The following is a 19,794-nucleotide window of genomic DNA, read 5'->3' as shown; positions in this document are numbered from 1 at the left end:
AGTTGAATGTTTCCAAAATGCTAATATTTTTTGAGCTCGCTGGAGAATTCAGCATTCAGCATTGCTACCTGGGGGGTTGTCCTCTGTTGATGTCTTCCTCCTGGGCTCATGCGGCCTAAGTATGTGCTCCCCTGAGCAGCATATTTCATCCAAGCGCAATGATATATACAAGCTGCACCTTTTTTGAACTTCTGCTCACCTGTTTTTATTTCCCTTATATAATGTGATTTTTCACAAGTCGATTGTAAACACTATTCTAATCCTGTTCTTCATCAAAGTGTGTGTGTGTGTGTATGTGTGTGTTAGTCGCTCAGTTGTGTCCAACTCTTTGTGACCCCATGGACTGTAGCCCACCAGGCTCCTTTATCCATGGAATTCTCCAGGCAAGAATACTGGAGTGGGTTGCCATGCCCTCCTCCAGGGGAGATCTTCCTGATCCAGAGATCAAACCTGGGTCTCCTGGAATGCAGGCATGAAGTGAAGTGAAGTCGCTCAGTCGTGTCCGACTCTTTGCAACCCCATGGACTGTAGCCTACCGGCTCCTCTGTCCATGGGATTTTCCAGGCAAGAATACTGGAGTGGGTTGCCATTTCCTTCTCCAGGGGAACTTCCCGATCCAGGGATCGAACCCAGGTCTCCTACACTGTAGGCAGACACTTTACCGTCTGAGCCACAGTGGTGAGGATCTCCTGGAATGCAGGCATAGTCTTTACCATCTGAGTCATTAGGGAAGTTCTCTCCATTCAAAGTATTCATTTTAATGAAAATTAAGTGCTAATGACGAGAAAGGAAGGAAGGGAGGCAGGGAGGGAAGGAGGAAGAAGCTGTGTTCGTGTTTGTCCTAGCCTTTGTAGGTCAAGGTTGAGACCTCATGGAAACAGGGCGTAGAGGAGCCTGGCTAGAGTTTGCTCAAGGAGAGAATCATTGCCAGTTCTCCTTCTGTGTGTGATGTGAATCAACCCACCTCCCTTGGAAGAACCAGGCATGAGTTAGACTAATCAGTGTGTCTGTGAAGTCTTTGACTATCTAACAGGGAATTCGGGGCAAGTCGTCCAAGGCAAATATTCCTTTGTGGTTTACTGAAAGTAATCACCACTCCCATCCTGTATTGACTTACCTGTACTGACATCTCTCTGATGTCCACGTTGCTATTACCATGCAGGAGACATGAACAGCCTTCCCTGAAACCCATAGGGGAATTCATTTCACTGCTAGTGAAAGTTAAAAAGAAGGAAACTCTCTGTAGGGACAGCAGTGTCATTGTCTTGAAAGATGCCCTCTGTTCTCCCCTCCACCCCCACCACTGACCCTCTGCTAGTGACACTGAAGAAATTTCTAGACCAGGTGAGTGGCTGGGACTGATAACTTCTCAGAATCCTTAAGTCTCTTTTTCTTCCCAAAATGAAACAGAGGGACTCCCCATGGTGATCAGGAAGAGAACATATTCCTAGCTTCAGAGGACAAATTCGTTGTTGGCTTTGAAGTATATTTTCAGAAAATCAGCCTCATTCATATTAGCATTGCTGTGGTTATTATAACTAATAATAAGATATTTGGTTAAACATTTTACAGTCTTCAAAGCATTTCCACACCATCTCATTTCATCATTTCATTCATATTAACAGAGAAATACAAAAACACATCCCGGAGCTAAATCTAATAATCATTATGTTTACATGTATATAAAAGAGCATATTCATGGGAAATAAGACTCGAAGGAAATAAGGCAAAATACCCACAGTGAGGGGATTATGAATGATTTATTTTCTTGTCTGGGTTTGCCACATATTTTATAAGGTGGCTCTGTTTTATTTATTTGTTGAGCAAATATTTGTTGAACACCTACTATGGGTGTGAAGCGATGGGGATACAGTGGTAAGAAAACAGACCAGTGTCTGTCCTCACAAAACCTACATATTAGTGGTTTCTTTCATACAGAAAAAAATAACCACTAAATAATCTTAAGCCGAGTAGAATTTGGAGACTGGCCCCTACTTGTGTGTTCTGCCATTGGTTCTATCCCATCCAGCTGACCCTGGTTTTCCAACATTGGTTCTAAGATGTGTGGTCTTTCACATTTTAACATTTCTGAAACTGGGGCTTGTTTCCCAATCAATTGCATGTCAGTTACAATTAGCAGCTTTTTCTTTTTTCTTTTGATTTTATCTCTTCACCATTATTTGTTTATTTATTTGGCGGCGTCAGGTCTTAGCCGAGTCAAGCAGGATCTTTCGATGAGGCCCACAGACTCTAGTTGTGGCGTCCATGCTTAATTGGTCCAAAGGATGTGGGATCTTAGTTCCCCGACCCTGGATCAACCCAGGTCTCCTGCATTGCATGGTGGATTCTTAACCACTGGACCATCAGGGAAGCCCCACTTTTTCTTTCTTGACGGCCCATGAAAATCATGATGGACTTAATCTATAGCGGCTGCACTGCTCCCATTCCAGGATTCTGCTGCTTCAGCTCAAAGCTCATGGGAATCTTACAGGAAGGCCAGGGGTGACGAGACCGTGGGGGAACAGAAGGTCTGTTCCTAGAAAGTGGGTGTGACTCATGCTAGGGAAACTGACTCCTTAGTGAAAGCCTGTGCAGAACTGGTGACTTACAGGAATCCTGCTGTAAGTGCCTTTGTAAACGAGAAAGTCCTCTTGCGTGGTAAAGTCATCCCACCCATGAAAAATTACACATGCCGTTCTCAAAATATTTTTCACTTTGTTTTGTAATCCAAAAGAACATACCATTGGGCTGTAGTCCAGACCAAAGATAGCTTCTTAAAATTTGTATTTGTCCTGAACTCAGTGAGGCCAAGGCATGACCTTGCCCTCCTCGGACAATCTGAGAAGTGCCCCCACCCCAGCTCAGCTGCTGTAGCAGCCTTGCACCATCCCAGGACCCCCACCACCAGAGACAGGCAGTGGGATGACACGCTGGGAGCAGAAACAAAACTCCAGAGAGGAAGGGCAGTAACAATCGCTTCTTCCTGAGCACACACCACCTGCCAGACGTTAAGCTGCAGAGACACTTTACCTGCATTATCTCATTTATTCCCCACAACAAGCCTGAAAGGGAGATATTGTTGTCACCACGTTCCAGATGACAAAACCACCCAGCTAAGTCACCAGCCAAAGGTCGCCAAGCTAAAAGAGCACAGATATATCTGGGGACAGAAAACCAGACTGCGATGCCAGAGACCTGGACTCTAGTCCTGACTGTGCTGTGAAAACTTGGACAGGTTGCTTCCCTCCCTGGGCCTCAGGGTTCCCATCCGTAGAATGGGAGGGCTGGGTTAGATGACCTCAAAGGGCCTCCAGCATTAGAAACCTGGGGGGTCACTCGGGCATGCAGGAATCACCCAGAAGTTTGGGCGACGGCAGTTCCACACCTGCTCCATGCTCGGCCATCTGTGGACTCCTTCCTTTGTGCCAGCTGGCATGGGGTGCTGTTAAGATCAGTGGTGGCGGTCATGTTAAGGCCATGTAAGACAAACCTCCCTCCCCTAGTCCGGGAGGCAGAACCTGGGTTCCTACTTCTGAGAGGCAGGGGCTGAGATACATAGTCAATGTCAAAGTGTTAGTTGCTCAGTTGTGTCCTCTTTGTGACCCCATGGACTGTAGCCCGCCAGGGTTACATGGGATTTCCCAGGCAAGAGTACTGAAGTGGGGTGGGAAGAGAGGCTCTGGGCATGCTCCTTGGTAGCACCCCTTCCCCAGCCCATAATGGCCACTTCGCTGCCCTACCTAGAATCCATAAATTCACAGCTCCCTGAAATTCACAAAAGCCCAACCCCCCTGAATGGCATCCAAGGTCCTGTTCAGCCCCTGCCCACCTCCAGCCTCATCATGTGCCCAGTCAGGGTGTGCCCTGCCTCCCAGCGTTGGAGGACCATCCAGTGAATATTCCAATAGCTCTCCATCATCTGCCTCTGCACATTACACCCGCTGTTCCTTCTGCCCAGCATCTCCTCTTGGTCTTATCTACCTGCTGCTGCTGCTGCTGCTGCTGCTAAGTCGCTTCAGTCGTGTCCGACTCTGTGCGACCCCATAGATGGCAGCCCACCAGGCTCCCCTGTCCCTGGGATTCTCCAGGCAAGAACACTGGAGTGGGTTGCCATTTCCTTCTCCAATGCACGAAAGTGAAAAGTGAAAGTGAAGTCGCTCAGCTGTGTCTGACTCTTAGTGACCTCATGGACTGCAGCCTACCAGGCTCCTCCATCCATGGGATTTTCCAGGCAAGAGTATTGGAGTGGGGTGCCATTGCCTTCTCTGCTTATCTACCTAGCAAAGGCCTATTCCTTTTTCTGGCTACTGCTCAAAGAGCACCATCTTTAAGAAAACCTCCGTCCTCTCCTGCCACCCCTCAAGGAGCAGCTAGTCACTCTGTATCACACCTTATACATTCACTTCTTCCTTCAGCTTATATTCACTGAGCACCCTGCTTTGCTGGGAAGATGAAGATGACGGCAACTTGGTCCTGCCTTGGAGCGCTCACAGAGTCAAGCAGCTTTCTTGGCAATTGTGTCCCACTCCTAAGAGATGCAAGACTCTCCTTGCAGGACTTACCTCCCCTTGTGCATCCCTACTCCTTACACCTGCCTCATTTTGCATTTTAATCTTTCGCCACACCACAAGTTAAGGAGTATGGGCTCTTAGTTCACCGACCAGGGATTGAATCTGAGTCCCCTGCATTGAAAGTTTGGAGTCTTAACCACTGGATCACCAAGGTTCAGCCCCACACTTGCCTCTTAAGAACTGCCTTCCTTAGCTTCCATCAGCCCTTGGCTCACCATAGGCCAGGAGCTCTCTGAAAGCAAGGTTGATGTCCTCAGATCCTCTATCCCCCATGCCTTGCTTAGATGTGAGCTCGGTAAATGTGCAGGGTTGAAAGAACGAATATACATGCATGTATGTTCAGTTGCTCAGTTATGTCCCACTCTTTGCGACCCCATAGTCTGCAGCCTGCCAGGCAAGAATACTGGAGTGGATTGCCCTTTCCTTCTCCAGGCAAACTTTCTGACCCAGGGATTGAACCTACGTCTCCCGCATTGGCAGGCAGATTCTTTACCACTGAGCCGCCAGGGAAGCCCTGAATGAATATACAGTACGCTCAAATCTGTGCTCCCTGCCCAAAGAGCACTGAGATGCTCTCCCTGCCCCCTCACCCACCCACCCCTGCTAAAAGCCCGTTAAAATCTGCCCTGATGGCCCACCTTCTCCCTGAGGCGGTGGAGCCAGCCTGTGATGGATGATGCTATCTGTCTCATTTCTGGCTGTACCCTTAGAAACCCTAATCAGAGCAAAAGCTAATGAAAAGGGCCAGGGCTGGAGACAGAGATTTGGAAGCTATCTGTGTACACGAGAGTGGGTAGAACAGATGGGAGGGGCAGCACCAGTCTCAGGAAGATGGGGAGAATTAAATGAGTGAGTGAATACATGTGAAAGTGCAAAGCTGGGACATTTGCGTGGTAGGAGCACAGATGAACTGTCTTCACATTGACATCACCAGTCAGACTCTTTGCCCCTAAGTGAAGACGATTGCAAATCCTGACAGGACTTCCAGTCATGAGTCGATATCAGAAAATTTTCATCTCAAACTTCCTCCTCAAAGTCTCAAACTTCATGCTTGCTTCGGCAGCACATATACTAAAATTGGAACGATACAGAGAAGATTAGCATGGCCCCTGCGCAAGGATGACACGCAAATTCGTGAAGCGTTCCATATTTTTGTGTACCCCAATGTTCATTGCAGCCTATTTATAATAGCCAGGACATGGAAGCAACCTAGATGCCCATCAGCAGATGAATGGATAAGAAAGCTGTGGTACATATACACAATGGAGTATTACTCAGCCATTAAAAAGAATACATTTGAATCAGTTCTAATGAGATGGATGAAACTGGAACCTATTATACAGAGTGAAGTAAGCCAGAAAGAAAAACACCAATACAGTATACTAACGCATATATATGGAATTTAGAAAGATGGTAACAATAACCCTGTGTACGAGACTGCAAAAGAGACACTGATGTATAGATCAGTCTTATGGACTCTGTGGGAGAGGGAGAGGGTGGGGAGATTTGGGAGAATAGCATTGAAACATGTATAATATCATGTATGAAACGAGTCGCCAGTCCAGGTTCGATGCACGGTACTGGATGCTTGGGGCTGGTGCACTGGGACGACCCAGAGGGAGGGTAGGGGAGGGAGGAGGGAGGAGGGTTCAGGATGGGGAACGCAGGTATACCTGTGGCAGATTCATTTCGATATTTGGCAAAACTAATACAATATTGTAAAGTTTAAAAATAAAATAAAATTTAAAATATAAATAAATAAATAAAAGCATGGGCTTTGGAATTCAAAAAAAAAAAAAAAGTCTCAAACTTCCTCCTCAAAGATCCTGGTGGCAAGTCTTGTTTTTCTAAATCTTTATCCAATGTGTCCATCAAATCTTTATTCAACCACCCTGCCCATGCTTCTTGGGGGGACTTAGAATGAATCTGGAGACTCCAGGCAGGCAGTTGGCCACCAGCCTCATTGTTCAAAAAGTTTTAGGGGGAACATGGCCCTGGGTTTACATGCGAGGGTTTCAGAAGTGTCCAGGGGGAGGGACTGCCCTGGCGGTCCAGTGGCTAAGACTCCTGCTCCCAGTGCAGGGGGCCTGGGTTCGATCCCTGGTCAAGGGAACTAGATTCCACATGCCACAACTACAGATTTCACATGCCGCAATGAAGATGGAAGATCCTGCATGCCATGATTAAGATCCGGCACAGCCAAAGAAAGAAAGAAAGATTTTAAAAAGAAAGAAATGCCTTGAGGAGCCAGAGTTGACAATCACTGCCCAGATATACCCCGTTCTCACCAAGAATTCCTTCTACTAACCAGTGTGGAGCCCCTGGAAAGGAGAACGGTTTCAAGTCCACAACCTGGATTGTGTGTTGGTTCCCCGCTTGGGCCTTAGCCACACTCCCAGGAGAACGCCCACTGTCACACCACACCCTGCATCAAGCAGCTCCCCGCCAGCCTCTCTGGGGCTGTAAATATACGGGGCAGACACAAACGCTGGGGTCCCGCAGGCCCCAATTAGGTCATTGGCAGGCTGTGTGGGCACAGTCGGTTCCTATAGAAGCCTAAGCCTTTGCCTTCGGCGTAGATTGGCCACATCACCAACATTTGGATGGAATCCCATCGTGGCTCACAACTCAAAACATTACTCTCAATCTACCCCAAATTAAAAAGCCCAGATGTTATCTGGGATGGGCCCCCCAGTCGCTTTTGACAGCTCCTCTCAGGCTTCCAAATACAACTTCCTAAGTGCCTTTCAAACAAGGAGACTCGTTTGTCAATCTGACAGCCGGATCCACGGTCCTTAATATGCTTCACGGGCCCCATTAGAAATGGAGGCTTGCCCACTTGTGTTTTTCAAGGCAGGGGAGAGAATTTGTTCCACATGCCTTCAGCAACTTCCAAACTGTTGAAGCTGGAGCCTCACAAACAGGGTATTATAAAGTTCTGCTCCAGAAAGCACCAGGGAGGCGCCAGAAGGCAGGATAGATTGCTGTGTGGCCACCCCTCCGTGATCAACAGGGAATAGTGTTTCCCATAAATAGATGAAAATAAGAATCAATTAAGCATCGACCAGCTTAGCAACTTGCCCACTTATTGCCACTCCGTCTCTAAGGGAGAAATGTCTTCAGAGCCCCAGATGGTTTTGCCAAGAGTCAGGTTTTCACCTTTTTTTTTCCTACACGATGAGAGTTTGTTTTTGTCAGAGTGGAGGCCACGGCGGAGGTGGAGGAGGCAGAAGGGTCCTTAAAAGAAGTGTTGCTTGGTTAGGATGAGCCAATGTACACAGCTCTGTTGGGGGAAATCCCAAAGTGAGTTCTCATAAAATATGCTCAAGTCTTAGAAAGAGATAAAATCACTCCATCTGCCTCCCCTCTGCCTTGCAGCCTCTTCTGCTCCTTGTCTTCCTAAGAGAGTCTCCAAAGTCTCTCTAGACTTGCTTCTCTCTACTTCCTCACCTCCCTTTCAATTCCCAGCTCACCTCTAGCAGCCCACAGAAACTCTTCATCATCCGCCCATGAAATCTTTGTGGCCAAACCCAATCTTGGATGGTAAGGACACTCCTCACTGAATCCCGCCTGGTTTCCCAGTAGCAGGTGGGCTGTTGGCCACGCCCTCCCTGAGACCCTCTTCTCTCCACTCTGGTCTGGGTTTCCTTCTCACCTCTCAGCCTGTTCCTCCTGAGCTGCCTTCATGAGCACATCTTTCTCTGGTCACTCCTGAGATGATGGGAGCCCCAAGATGCTCGTTGCAGCTTGTCTCATTCTGCAGTCTCCTTGAATGAGTCTCCTTTACCATGACTTTCAGATCACTGTCTCCAGCCCAGATCTCTTCTCAATACTCCAGGTGCTGTCGTATGCCTCCTCTCGGAGTCCCATAGGCATCTCAAATCGACAGTCTAAACTGAACGCTCTTCTCCTGTCTCATACATACCTCTATGGCAAAACTGCTGCTCCCTGATGGTCCCCCAACCCTCTAAATGGCCTGAGTACAAATACGCATTCCCTAGATGGCGATCCTGTGCCTCATTTCCTCATCTGTAAAATGGGAATTATGGTGGTTTCTATCCCAGAGGGTAGCTAGAAGTCTAAGTGAAGGACTTCCCTGGCAGTCCAGTGGTTAAGACTCTGATCTTACAGTGCAAGGGACCAGGGTTCAATCCTTGGTCAGGGATCTAAGTTCCAACATGCTACGCAGCATGGTGGAAAAAAAAAAAAAAAGACTGAGTTAATGTATGCACACAGAACAGTTCTGGCACCCAGCAAGTGCTCAATAAACACCAGCCATCACTATCACCCACCCCAGACTCGCTTTAATTCGGTCCTTTATTATAAGAACTGGCTGCCTGGCTAGTCTCTCTGCTGCCCACCTTGCCCTTCTCCAATCCATTCTCTCCATCAACACGATTTTCCTAAAATATGCATCTGATCATCTCCCTCCCTCACTTCCTTGAGAATGAAGTCCAGGAACCTCTTCACACCCTTTCTGCTCTGTCCCCTGCCTACATGTCAGCAGTACCTCTCTCTACTCCCCTGGCCTCCCACCCAAAGTACTAAATCTCCTGAACTGCGTGCAGTTATTTTCAAGCATCACATGCTCACTCCTCTTGATCCCTGCCAGCAACCCCTTTCCCACCCTTTCTTTACCTAATTTGTATGTGTCCTTCGAGATTCAGCTCCAATGTTCCCTCCTCCAGAAGGCCACCCTGGAATATTCCATGTGAATCTCTAGCATAAAATTTGCACATGATAATCATGTGTTTACTTATCCATCTCCCTACCAGATTGTGAGCTCTTTGAGGATATGACTCTATCTTATTTCTGCTCTTTGTATCTCAGATTTAATAGTGCCTTGCATGTAGAGGATGCTTGATAATGTATTGAATGGAATGAATGACTCAATGAATGCATAAAAGAGAGAGAAAAGGGCCTACTTTTTCATCTCACTATCCTTCTTGATACCCATCGATGTCTTTCCCAACCTAGAAAATAAAGTCCAAATTCCATATCCTGGCTCTTGCTATCACTTTTTCCAGTGACTGTACCCCCACTGCTCCACAGGAGCCCCCTCTGATCCACGTGTTGCCCTCACACAGGCCATGAGCCTTCCTGCCCCATTCTGTGATCATTTCCTGCTGACTCATTCATTTATTGAGCATCTAATATGTGCCAGGGGGATACAATGATGAACGGGGCTGACCTGGTTCTTTTCAGAGCTTACAGTCTAGCAGTAGAGGCAGACAATCTATCAATCATAGATTAAGAGCTGTATCAGTTCAGTTCGGTGGCTCAGTCTTGTCTGACTCTTTGCAACCCCATGGACTGCAGCATGCCAGGCTTCCCTGTCCATCACCAACTCCTGCAGCTTGCTCAAACTCATGTCCATAGAGTCACTGATCCATCCAACCATCTCATCCTCTGTCATCCCCTTCTCCTCCTGCCTTCAATCTTTCCCGGCATCAGGGTCTTTTCTAATGAGTCAGTTCTTCCCATCAGGTGGCCAAAGTATTGGAGTTTCAGCTTCAGCATCAGTCCTTCCAATGAATATTCAGCGTTGATTTCCTTTAGGATGGACTGGTTGGATCTCCATGCAGTCTAAGGGACTCTTAAGAGTCTTCTCCAACACCGCAGTTCAAAAGCATCAATTCTTCGGCACTCAGCTTTCTTTATAGTCCAACTCTCACATCCATACATGACCACTGGAAAAACCATAGCTTTGACTAGATGGACCTTTGTTGGCAAAGTAATGTCTCTGCTTTTTAATATGCTGTCTAGATTAGTCATAGCTTTTCTTCCAAGGAGCGAGTGTCTTAATTTCATGGCTGAAGTCACCATCTGCAGTGATTTTGGAGCCTAAAAAGATAAAGTTTGTCACTGTTTCCATTGTTTCCCCATCTATTTGCCATGAAGTGATGGGACCAGATGCCATGATCTTAGTTTTCTGAATGTTGAATTTTAAGCCAACTTTTTCACTCTCCTCTTTCACTTTCATCAAGAGGCTCTTTAGTTCTTCTTTACTTTCTGCCGTAAGGGTGGTGTCATCTGCATATCTGAGATTATTGATATTTCTCCCAGCAATCTTTATTCCAGCTTGTGCTTCATCCAGCCGGACATTTCACATGATGTACTCTGCATCTAAGTTAAATAGACAGAGTGACAATATACAGCCTTGACATACTCCTTTACCAATTTGGAAGCAGTCTGTTGTTCCATGGTCATAGCAAACACCCTCTTCCAACAACACAAGAGAAGACTCTACACATAGACATTATCAGATGGTCAATACTGAAATCAGATTGATTATATTCTTTGCAGCCAAAGATGGAGAAGCTCTATACAGTCAGTAAAAAAAGACTGGGAGCTGACTGTGGCTCAGATCATGAACTCCTTACTGCAAAATTCAGACTTAAATCGAAGAAAGTAGGGGAAACCACTAGACTATTCAGGTATGACCTAAATCAAATCCCTTATGATTATACAGTGGAAGTGAGAAATAGATTCAAGGGATTAGATCTGATAGACAGAGTGCCTGAAGAACTATAGACGGAGGTTCATGACATTGTACAGGAGGTGATAATCAAGACCATCCCCAAGAAAAAGAAATGCAAAAAGGCAAAATGGTTGTCTGAGGAGGCCTTATAAATAGCTGTGAAAAGAAGAGAAGTGAGGCAAAGGAGAAAAGGAAAGATATACCCATGTGAATGCAGCGTTCCAAAGAACAGCAAGGAGAGATAAGAAAGCCTTCCTCAGTGATCAATGCAAAGAAATAGAGAAAACAACAAAATGGGAAAGACTAGAGATCTCTTCAAGAAAATTAGAGATACCAAGGGGACATTTCATGCAAAGATGGGCGTGATAAAGGACAGAAATGGTATGGACCTAACAGAAGCAGAAGATATTAAGAAGAGGTGGCAAGAATACACAGGAGAACTGTACAAAAAAGATCTTCATGACCCAGATAATCACGATGGTGTGATCACTGACCTAGAGCCAGACATCCTGGAATGTGAAGTCAAGTGGGCCTTAGGAAGCATCACTACAAACAAAGCTAGTGGAGGTGATGGAATTCCAGTTGAGCTATTTCAAATCCTAAAAAATGATGCTGTGAAAGTGCTGCACTTCATATGCCAGCAAATTTGGAAAACTCAGCAGTGGCCACAGGACTGGAAAAGGTCAGTTTTCATTCCAACCCCAAAGAAAGGCAATGCCAAAGAATGCACAAACTACCACACAATTGCACTCATCTCACACACTAGCATAATAATGTTCAAAATTCTCCAAGCCAGGCTTCAACAGTATGTGAACCATGAACTTCCAGATGTTCAAGCTGGATTTAGAAAAGGCAGAGGAATCAGAGATCAAACTGCCAACATCCATTGGATTATCAAAAAAGCAAAAGAGTTCCAGAAAAACATCTGCTTCTGCTTTATTGTCTAGGCCAAAGCCTTTGACTGTGTGGATCACAGCAAACTTTGGAAAATTCTTCAAGAGAAATCTGTATGCAGGTCAGGAAGCAACAGTTAGAACTGGACATGGAACAACAGACTGGTTCCAAATCGGGAAAGGAGTACGTCAAGGCTGTATATTGTCACTCTGCTTATTTAACTTATATGCAGAAGTGCAGTCTATGGGGTTGCAAAGAGTCAGACACGACTGAAGTGACTTAGCATGCATGCATGCATGGGGGAAAAGGGATAAACCAAAAATAGTACAGACATGGCAACTTCAGCCTGGGTCCAAAGTCCAGAACTTAATGGTACCCACTCTCATCAGCATCCTTCCAGGCAGAACTAGCTTGTCCTGGATCCTCTCTTCACTGATTCTGACATCAGAAGCCAGTTGCTTATCTCTTCATGGCTTATTTCCTCCTCAGACCCAGCAGAGGAAAGGAGATCTACTGTCTGTTGACTCACCTACTTTATCTTACTCAAGAGGCAAGTTAATCCATCAGAACATTCTTTGATTGAGTCCTGCTACCCAGACCACTTTCTCTTTTGATTCATGAGCAGCATCTGAACTCTGAACAGGGTGGCCTTGGTTTCTGATGGTTGTTGTTTTTTTTATATAAGGGGGAAAAAATTCTGTAGAGGACACCTCCTTATGCAAGCTGAAAGCTTTTTCTTGACAATGGGGAAGGCTAGATAGTCACAGACAATTTTTTTTAGAAATATCAACCAGAACAAATGCATGAATGTGAATAGTCCTGCTGACGGTCAGACTCCCTTGGCAAGGGCAAGAGCAAGGGCATCTGGAAAAGACATCTCTTTCCTATTTCTCTCCCCTCCTTCCCGCTTGAAAACAACTGTTGCCCTCCAGGGATGGAGAAGTCCCTATTTATGTTGTGATAAATGGCCCAACAGTCCCTGTAATCATTCCCTGTGAGCAAGTACATCTTGGTGTTAATCTGTTAGCTCTCGCGATAAAGCATCTCTGATTTCTCACCGACTGAGATCTCTCTCCTTTTTGCATTTAAAAATTTTAACAACGGCCACGTGCCTATGTGCATGCTCAGTCGTGTCCTACTCTTTGTGACCCCATAGACTGTAGCCCACCAGGCTCCTCTGTCCATGGAATTTTTCAGGCAAAAATACCAGAATGGGTTGCCATTTCCTCCTCTAGGATCTTCCTGACCCAGGGATCGAACCTACATCTCCTGCATCTCCTGCATTACAGACGGCTTTGTTACCGCCACTGGGGAAGCCCTTAACAACAGCCAACTGGCTATTAATACAAAGTTATCTAAATAATCCAAGTTATTTGCATGTCTTGCTCCATCAAGGAGCGGGTGCTGTCTGAAGGCAACAACTCTGAGCATATAGCACAGACTGTAATGCTGTCAATCAGTTAATTAAGTAATCAATTGCAGAGTGAATCAATATTGGTTAATGAATTGCTGCAAATCTTGCAGCACATCCTATCAGGGAACAACAACCAAAAAAAAATCAGTCCTAAATGAGACTCATCCCTCCTTGGTTTACCTGCTTTCTGGGTTTTTTTGGTTTGGTTTTGTTCTACGGTCACACCATGCAGCATGTAGGATCTTAGTTCCTAAGATCAAACCCATGTCCCCTGCAATGAAAGTGCTGAGTCTTAACCACTGGGCCAGCAGGAGGTCCTGTTTTATGTTTTCAGATAGCACTTCCTGTCCTTTGACACAATTAGGTGACAAAGAACAGGAAGATAGTGTATGACCAAGGTCTCTAGGAGAGCCAAGCAGACCGTAAAAGGAAGAAGCAGAAGGAGAACAGGACCCCAGAAAAGACACCACGTCTATGCAGAGTGCAGGCTTCCCAGGCGGTGATGGTAGGTAAAGAACCCGCCTGCCAATTCAGGAGACATAAGACACGCAAGTTCAGTCCCTGGATCTGGGAGATCCTCTGGAGGAGGGCAATGCAACCCACTCCAATATCCTTGTCTGGAGAATCCCCAAGGACAGAGGAACCTGGTGGGCTACAGTCCATGGGGTCACAAGGAGTCGGACACAACTGAAGTGACTGAGCACGCACGCGTTGTGAAGCATGCAGATGGTCAGCTGTTGAGGGGAGGATAAACTGTTAGGGCCTTTGGACTTGGGGGTTGAGTGGGACTTGACAGCATCCATTCAAATAAAAAAGCACACCCCCTCTTCAATGGAGCAGTTTTCCTTCTTGGAATCTGCCCTAAAGAAGTATGTCCACATGTATCCCAAGTAGCAAGGATTAAGATCTTTTCTGCAGCACTGTTTGTGAGAACAAGAATTTAGAAACAGGCTAAATGTTCATCAATGAAAGGATAATAAAATTAAGGAGGGCAAATGCTTATGTATTTCCCCCCAATTCCCTGCAACAGTTAAAATGGAGGTCCCTTGGGGAAATGTTTCGAGACATATTGATAAGCGGGGGAAAAAGACAGAAAAACACATGCAGTGTGGTCTCATTTTTATTAAAAATACCCCCACACTAGACTAAACTATATATTTATAAATGCACATGTATGCATGGTAACACACAGAAGAATTCTGGAGGATTTAAAATCCTGGAGAATTTAAAAAATACTGACAGCTGCTCAGAACAAAATTGAGAGTGCAAGACTTTCCACTTTTTCTGGATCCCTGGACTATTTATAATAAGAACGCGCTTGTGTATTCATGGGTTAATTGTCTCGGTTTTTTTAAGTGATATTATTTGTCTTTGGCTCTGCTGGGCCATCATGGCCGCGTGGGCTTTCCTCTGGTTGTGGCGACCTCGGGCTGCTCTCACGGTTGCGATGCTCAGGCTTCTCACCTTGTGGAGCGCAGGCTCGTGGGCTCGTGGGCTCAGTGGGTGCGGCTCCTGGGCACTAGAGCACAAGATCAGTAGTTGTGGCACACGAGCTTCGTCGCTCCGTGGCATGTGGAATCTTCCCAGATCAGAGGTCAAATCCGTGTCTCCTGCACGGACAGGCGGATTCTTTACCACCTAGACTCAGTGACTAAACACCACCACTACCAGGGAAGCCCGGTTGTTTAAAGACATTTGTAATGTAGCTGCTTACAGATCTGTTTTCTGGTTTGGACCCGGCATCAAACAGACAGGCTCGCCCACCAGGAGTGTGGCTTCTGTTCCCACCAGCCAAGCGGGATGGCCCTGCCACACCTTCCCCAGAGGACAGCCTCTACCAGACCTTGCTTCTGCTCCCGGCACATGCAGAGGTCATAGGGAAAGACTGACAGCTTGAAGCTTCCCCTTCCAGGAAAAGCAAATTTGTAAAGACTTTTGTCTAGTTATTAAAAAAAAAAAAAAAATTAGTGTCCCACCCTACCCAGGTCTGGAGCCAGAGTGCACCGTTCCCTAAGATTGAAGAGCATAGTGCTTGGCAGCATGCCCATCCTCCATCCACGTAAGACAGGTTTAATTAGCCCAGTGGGTTGGATGAGATTGAATTAGATTGGATTGTGCTGATTAAGTTGGATTAGATTGATAGCTATCGTTAATGATTCCATAACTCCTAAAAGTGTATTTTTCTCTTCCCTGCCTCAACCATGCATCACAGGGCTGTCCCCACTCTCAATTTTCATCCCTGCTCTGAGCTTGACACTATCTCCCTGCCCCACCCTACAAGTAACAGGTAACATATATACTTACAGGTCTTTCTTTTCCTTGGCACGTGCCTGTCTCTGGGACTGAGACATTCCTGTGTGTGTTCCCCAGTGCTCAGTACGTAATAAGGCCTCCATCGATGTGTACTGAATTGAGCTGAACTCAGCCACCCAAACCTCCAAGAAAAGGCCAGGAGGGAGTCAGCCAGCAGCACCAGGAGTGAGCAGACCCAGCCAGGGTCAGGGATGCTCTACCCAAAGCGGTCAGGTTGCTCCTGAAGTCAAGCCCCAGGCCCATTGCTGGGGCAGGTGCTTCTGTGACCCCAAGGGAAAGGATGCTGGGGACACGCTGGTGCTTGGTGATGGCAGACGGAAGAAAAGGCAGCTGAACCCAGCTATGAACCTCAATGAGGAAGCACACAGGCAGGGCCTCCCCGCCTCTCAGAACAGACAAGGCAGCATGGGAAACATCAGTTTGCAGAAATGATTTTCAAGGAATCAGGAGACCTCCCTGGCAGTCCAGTAGTTAAGACTGCACTTCCACTTTCAGGGGCACTGGTTCGATCTCTGGTCTGGGAACTAAGATCCCTGCCTGCCTCAAGGCATGGACAAAAATAAAAGTCAAGGAAACAGAACTGGTACTTCTTGAGTCCAAAATCTTTCTAAATGCTTTCAGAATCCTACCCTCAATCCTGGGTGTGCTTCTCAAATTTAATAAAGTATTAAAGGTAGGAAACTATTTTACATAAAATCAAACTGGAGCACAGGGAAGTTAAGAAACTTGCCAAGGACATGCAGCCAGCAAGTAGTACAACCTGGAATCAGGACCAGCTTGACACCAAAGCCAAGAACTCAAACCATTTAGAAATTTGGCCTTCAGTTACCCTGGGGTGCCCTGCTTTTATTCTATCCAAGAGAACAGGAACTCGGAGAGGAACCCAGACAGGAAACACGGCCTCCCTCTGAGCAGGTGCTGTGAGAAGTCCAGGTGTAGAGAAAGGAAAGTCAGCTCAGGAAATGGAAATTACTAGAAGGCCTGCAGGGAAGGGGCCATGCAGACATGAATTCAGCACAGGTACAGTGGCTCCAAAAAGGGTACGATGGCAGCTGCCATGGGTCCTACGGGCCAGCAAGGTTTTCACATATGCTCAGTGAAGAAGCTTTGGGGGAAAACAGAAAAATGGGAAAAAAGAACCCATAGAACCCCCACTTAAAGGAAGGCATGGTTATGCTTTGGGTATCTTTCCTTGCCATTTGTTCTTTGTGGGCCTTGCTGTTTGTTCGGGGTCACAAGGAACAGATCGCCTTCAGAGGATAATGCCTGGAATAGGCCATGGTCCTCGAAGGCTGCAGAAGGGCTTAAGGAGAGACAAGAGCGCACAGTTCATGGCGTCTGAAAGCCGGAACCGAGGAGCTGCTCTCTCTTACTCCATCTGCGCGTGTCTCTCGCTTCATCTCATCCTCTCGCCCTTTCTCTGCCTCCCAGTCCTCCTCCTCCTCCTTCCATTTCCTCCTCTGCCCTCTCTTCCCCCCTCCTCCCTGTCACTCTTTCTCTCTCTCTCCTTTCAGAGGCCACACAAGATGCTCTCCATCTCTCTGTCCTCTCCCGACTGGCAGCCTTCCTAAACCAACTTACACATTTGCACATGGTTTTACCTCCTCATAACCTCCATTCGCCCCAGGTCCATGGTGACTGGGCCCTCTCAGTAGGGCTTTGAGTGGGGCAAGTTCTGACAATCATCTCTAGTCCACGTTATTCGTTGAACTTGGGTTTTGTTCTCTCCTTTTGTCCTAACACCCTTTCCCATGAGTGTCTTCTCCTGTCATGAGCCCTCGTTAACATCAGCAGCAGGCTTCCATCACAGTTCATTCAGTGGAGATGCCCTCATCCGTTCAGTTCAGCCGCTCAGTCATGTCCGACTCTCTGCAACCCCATGGACTGCAGCACGCCAGGCCTCCCTGTCCATCACCAACTCCCAGAGTTTACTCAAACTTATGTCCATTGAGTCGGTGATGCCATCCAACCATCTCATCCTCTGTCGTCCCCTTCTCCTCCTGCCGTCAATCTTTCCCAGCATCAGGGTCTTTTCAAATGAGTCAGCTCTTCATATCAGGTGGCCAAAGTATTGGAGTTTCAGCTTCAACATCAGTCCTTCCAATGAACATTCGGGACTGATTTACTTTAGGATGGACTGGTTGGCTCTCCTTGCAGTCTAAGGCTCTTAAGAGCTCTCATGGGCACCGTCTTTCTTTGTCCTTAGACTCTCAGGACCACGGGTGTGATGCTGGTCGTGAGTGACCACGGCGGGCCAGCTACTATACCCAGGTAGCCTTATCACAGCCACCTTGCAATGGGCTTCCCTGTGCCCATCTTATAGATGGGGAAACTGAGGCTTAATAGTGGAAAGAGTAGTGGAAAGTGCATCTCACTACTAAGATGCCAAACCCAGACCTTTCAGCTTCCAAAGCCTGCACCCTTTCCCCCCACTCTGCTCTGAGCTCACAGCTGGCCAAGGAGCCAGGCCTTCTGACCACTTGTATAGGCAGAATTCCCTATAAACAAAAGGAACAGAGACCCTCAATTAAGAAGAATCCATTTCAGAGCTCCACATCTCCTTCTGATGCCAATTTCTCTTTGAATGTGATTGATGTTGCTTTATTTTACAAGCTTTTAAGAAGTCACTTAATGATAGCAACACATTTCCTGATGGCTGGCGAACATCTCTATTACTATGGCCATTCCCCGAGGCTTACTCATTTCTTCAGTTGGTCCTAGTAGAAATGAGGATGAGTCACTGTTGAAATTTTCCAAGGAAACATACCCCTATTTTGTCCACACACCATGGCAACAGTCAAAAGACACAGGATGGTACTGTCCATGCTATGCATCTAGGCAGCACAAGGGGCCTGCCTGGCACTGCATTCATGAGGCACTGCTTTCCCACGTGTTTTCTAGCAGCAGACTGTATTATTCATCCACTTCCCAGTGGGGAGATGCATGTGTCACTACAGAGCAGGAATGAAGGCTGAGCTCTCTGCCTGCTGCCTTGCAGGGAGAGAGGAAGCAGCAAATACAGCCCCAGAATGGAGGACAGAGGCCCTGGTTTTAATCTTGACTCTGCATTCCCTCTCTACGTAGCCACGAGCTGCTCACTATACCTCTTTGGGCCCCAGACTCTCTACCTGTCCTCCTGACGCACACCCACTGTGTGCTTGGTGGTGTTCAACTCTTTGTGACCCCATGCACTGTAGCCCGCCAGGCTTCTGTGTCCATGGGATTCTCCAGGCAAGAATACTGGAGTGGGTTGCCACGCCCTCCTCCAGGGGAATCTTCCCGACCCAGGGCTTGAACCCGTATCTCCTCCATCTCCTGCACTGGCAGGCAGGTTGTTTACCACTAGTGCCACCTGGCAAGTCCCTACCCGTCCAGTGGGCTAATAACACCTATGTATCTCACTTGGCTCTTGAAAGAATCAGATTTGGTAATAACTAGGCAAGTATGTCAATTGTGAAGAAGCTCCCTCTCTCCTTTCTGCATGGAGGGTTGATGACACAGAGTTGGGTCAGGCATACCTGACTCAAATCTGCTCTCTACTTGGGCAAAGCATTTAAGCCCCAAGATTAAAATAAGCCTGGTATAGAGATGGCTTAAACGGGTGGTGGTGGCAGAGGCTCTGATTCCTGCATCCAAGCAAGATGTAGTAACAGAGTGGGCTTATCCTCTTACCTAAAACAACCCTCCCCTCAAAGAATACTTTTCAAGTGTTCTGAATATTAGACAGCAAAGAACAGTGATCCCCAGAGATGGGAACAAAAACATTGAGCACGATGACTGCCCCAGCTTGCATCCTTCAGGAGTGTCCAGACCACAGTGCATGCAGGCAAACCCAGGCAGAGCCCCCAGGGATGCCCTGAGTTGGGAACCCTTTGCTGAAGCTCCAGGAGAACCAAGGCAGCCAGAGTTCACAGGACAGAAGATCAGAGAGGAGAGGACGGCCCAGAGAGAGAATGCCAGAGATCTACAGAGGGACCCCCTTCAGAATTCAGGCTCCCAACTGGGGTATGCATATGAGAAAACTACCCAAGGTCAGGGAAAGAATGACCTAAGAGGGTTGGAGGGAGCAGTGCCTGGCACCCACACAGAACTGCGGATAGTGTCAATTCCTACACCACTCT

At 47.0% G+C, this 19,794-nt stretch overlaps 1 protein-coding gene and 1 non-coding gene across 3 annotated transcripts in view; both read left to right on the top strand.

Annotated features, from left to right (window-relative positions):
* The window catches only part of ASIC2 (acid sensing ion channel subunit 2), a 1,207,926-nt gene that overhangs the window by 1,132,469 nt on the left and 55,663 nt on the right, over window positions 1-19,794 (top strand). The gene's annotated exons all lie outside the window — the stretch shown is intronic.
* LOC138984055 (U6 spliceosomal RNA) lies at window positions 5,619-5,725 on the top strand. The gene has a single exon (XR_011461410.1). It is a non-coding gene; the product is annotated as a U6 spliceosomal RNA (small nuclear RNA).

The sequence above is a fragment of the Bos mutus genome, chromosome 19 (genome assembly GCF_027580195.1).
Source record: "Bos mutus isolate GX-2022 chromosome 19, NWIPB_WYAK_1.1, whole genome shotgun sequence".
NCBI lineage: Eukaryota > Metazoa > Chordata > Mammalia > Artiodactyla > Bovidae > Bos > Bos mutus.
This window is presented reverse-complemented; position numbering and strand designations above follow the sequence as displayed.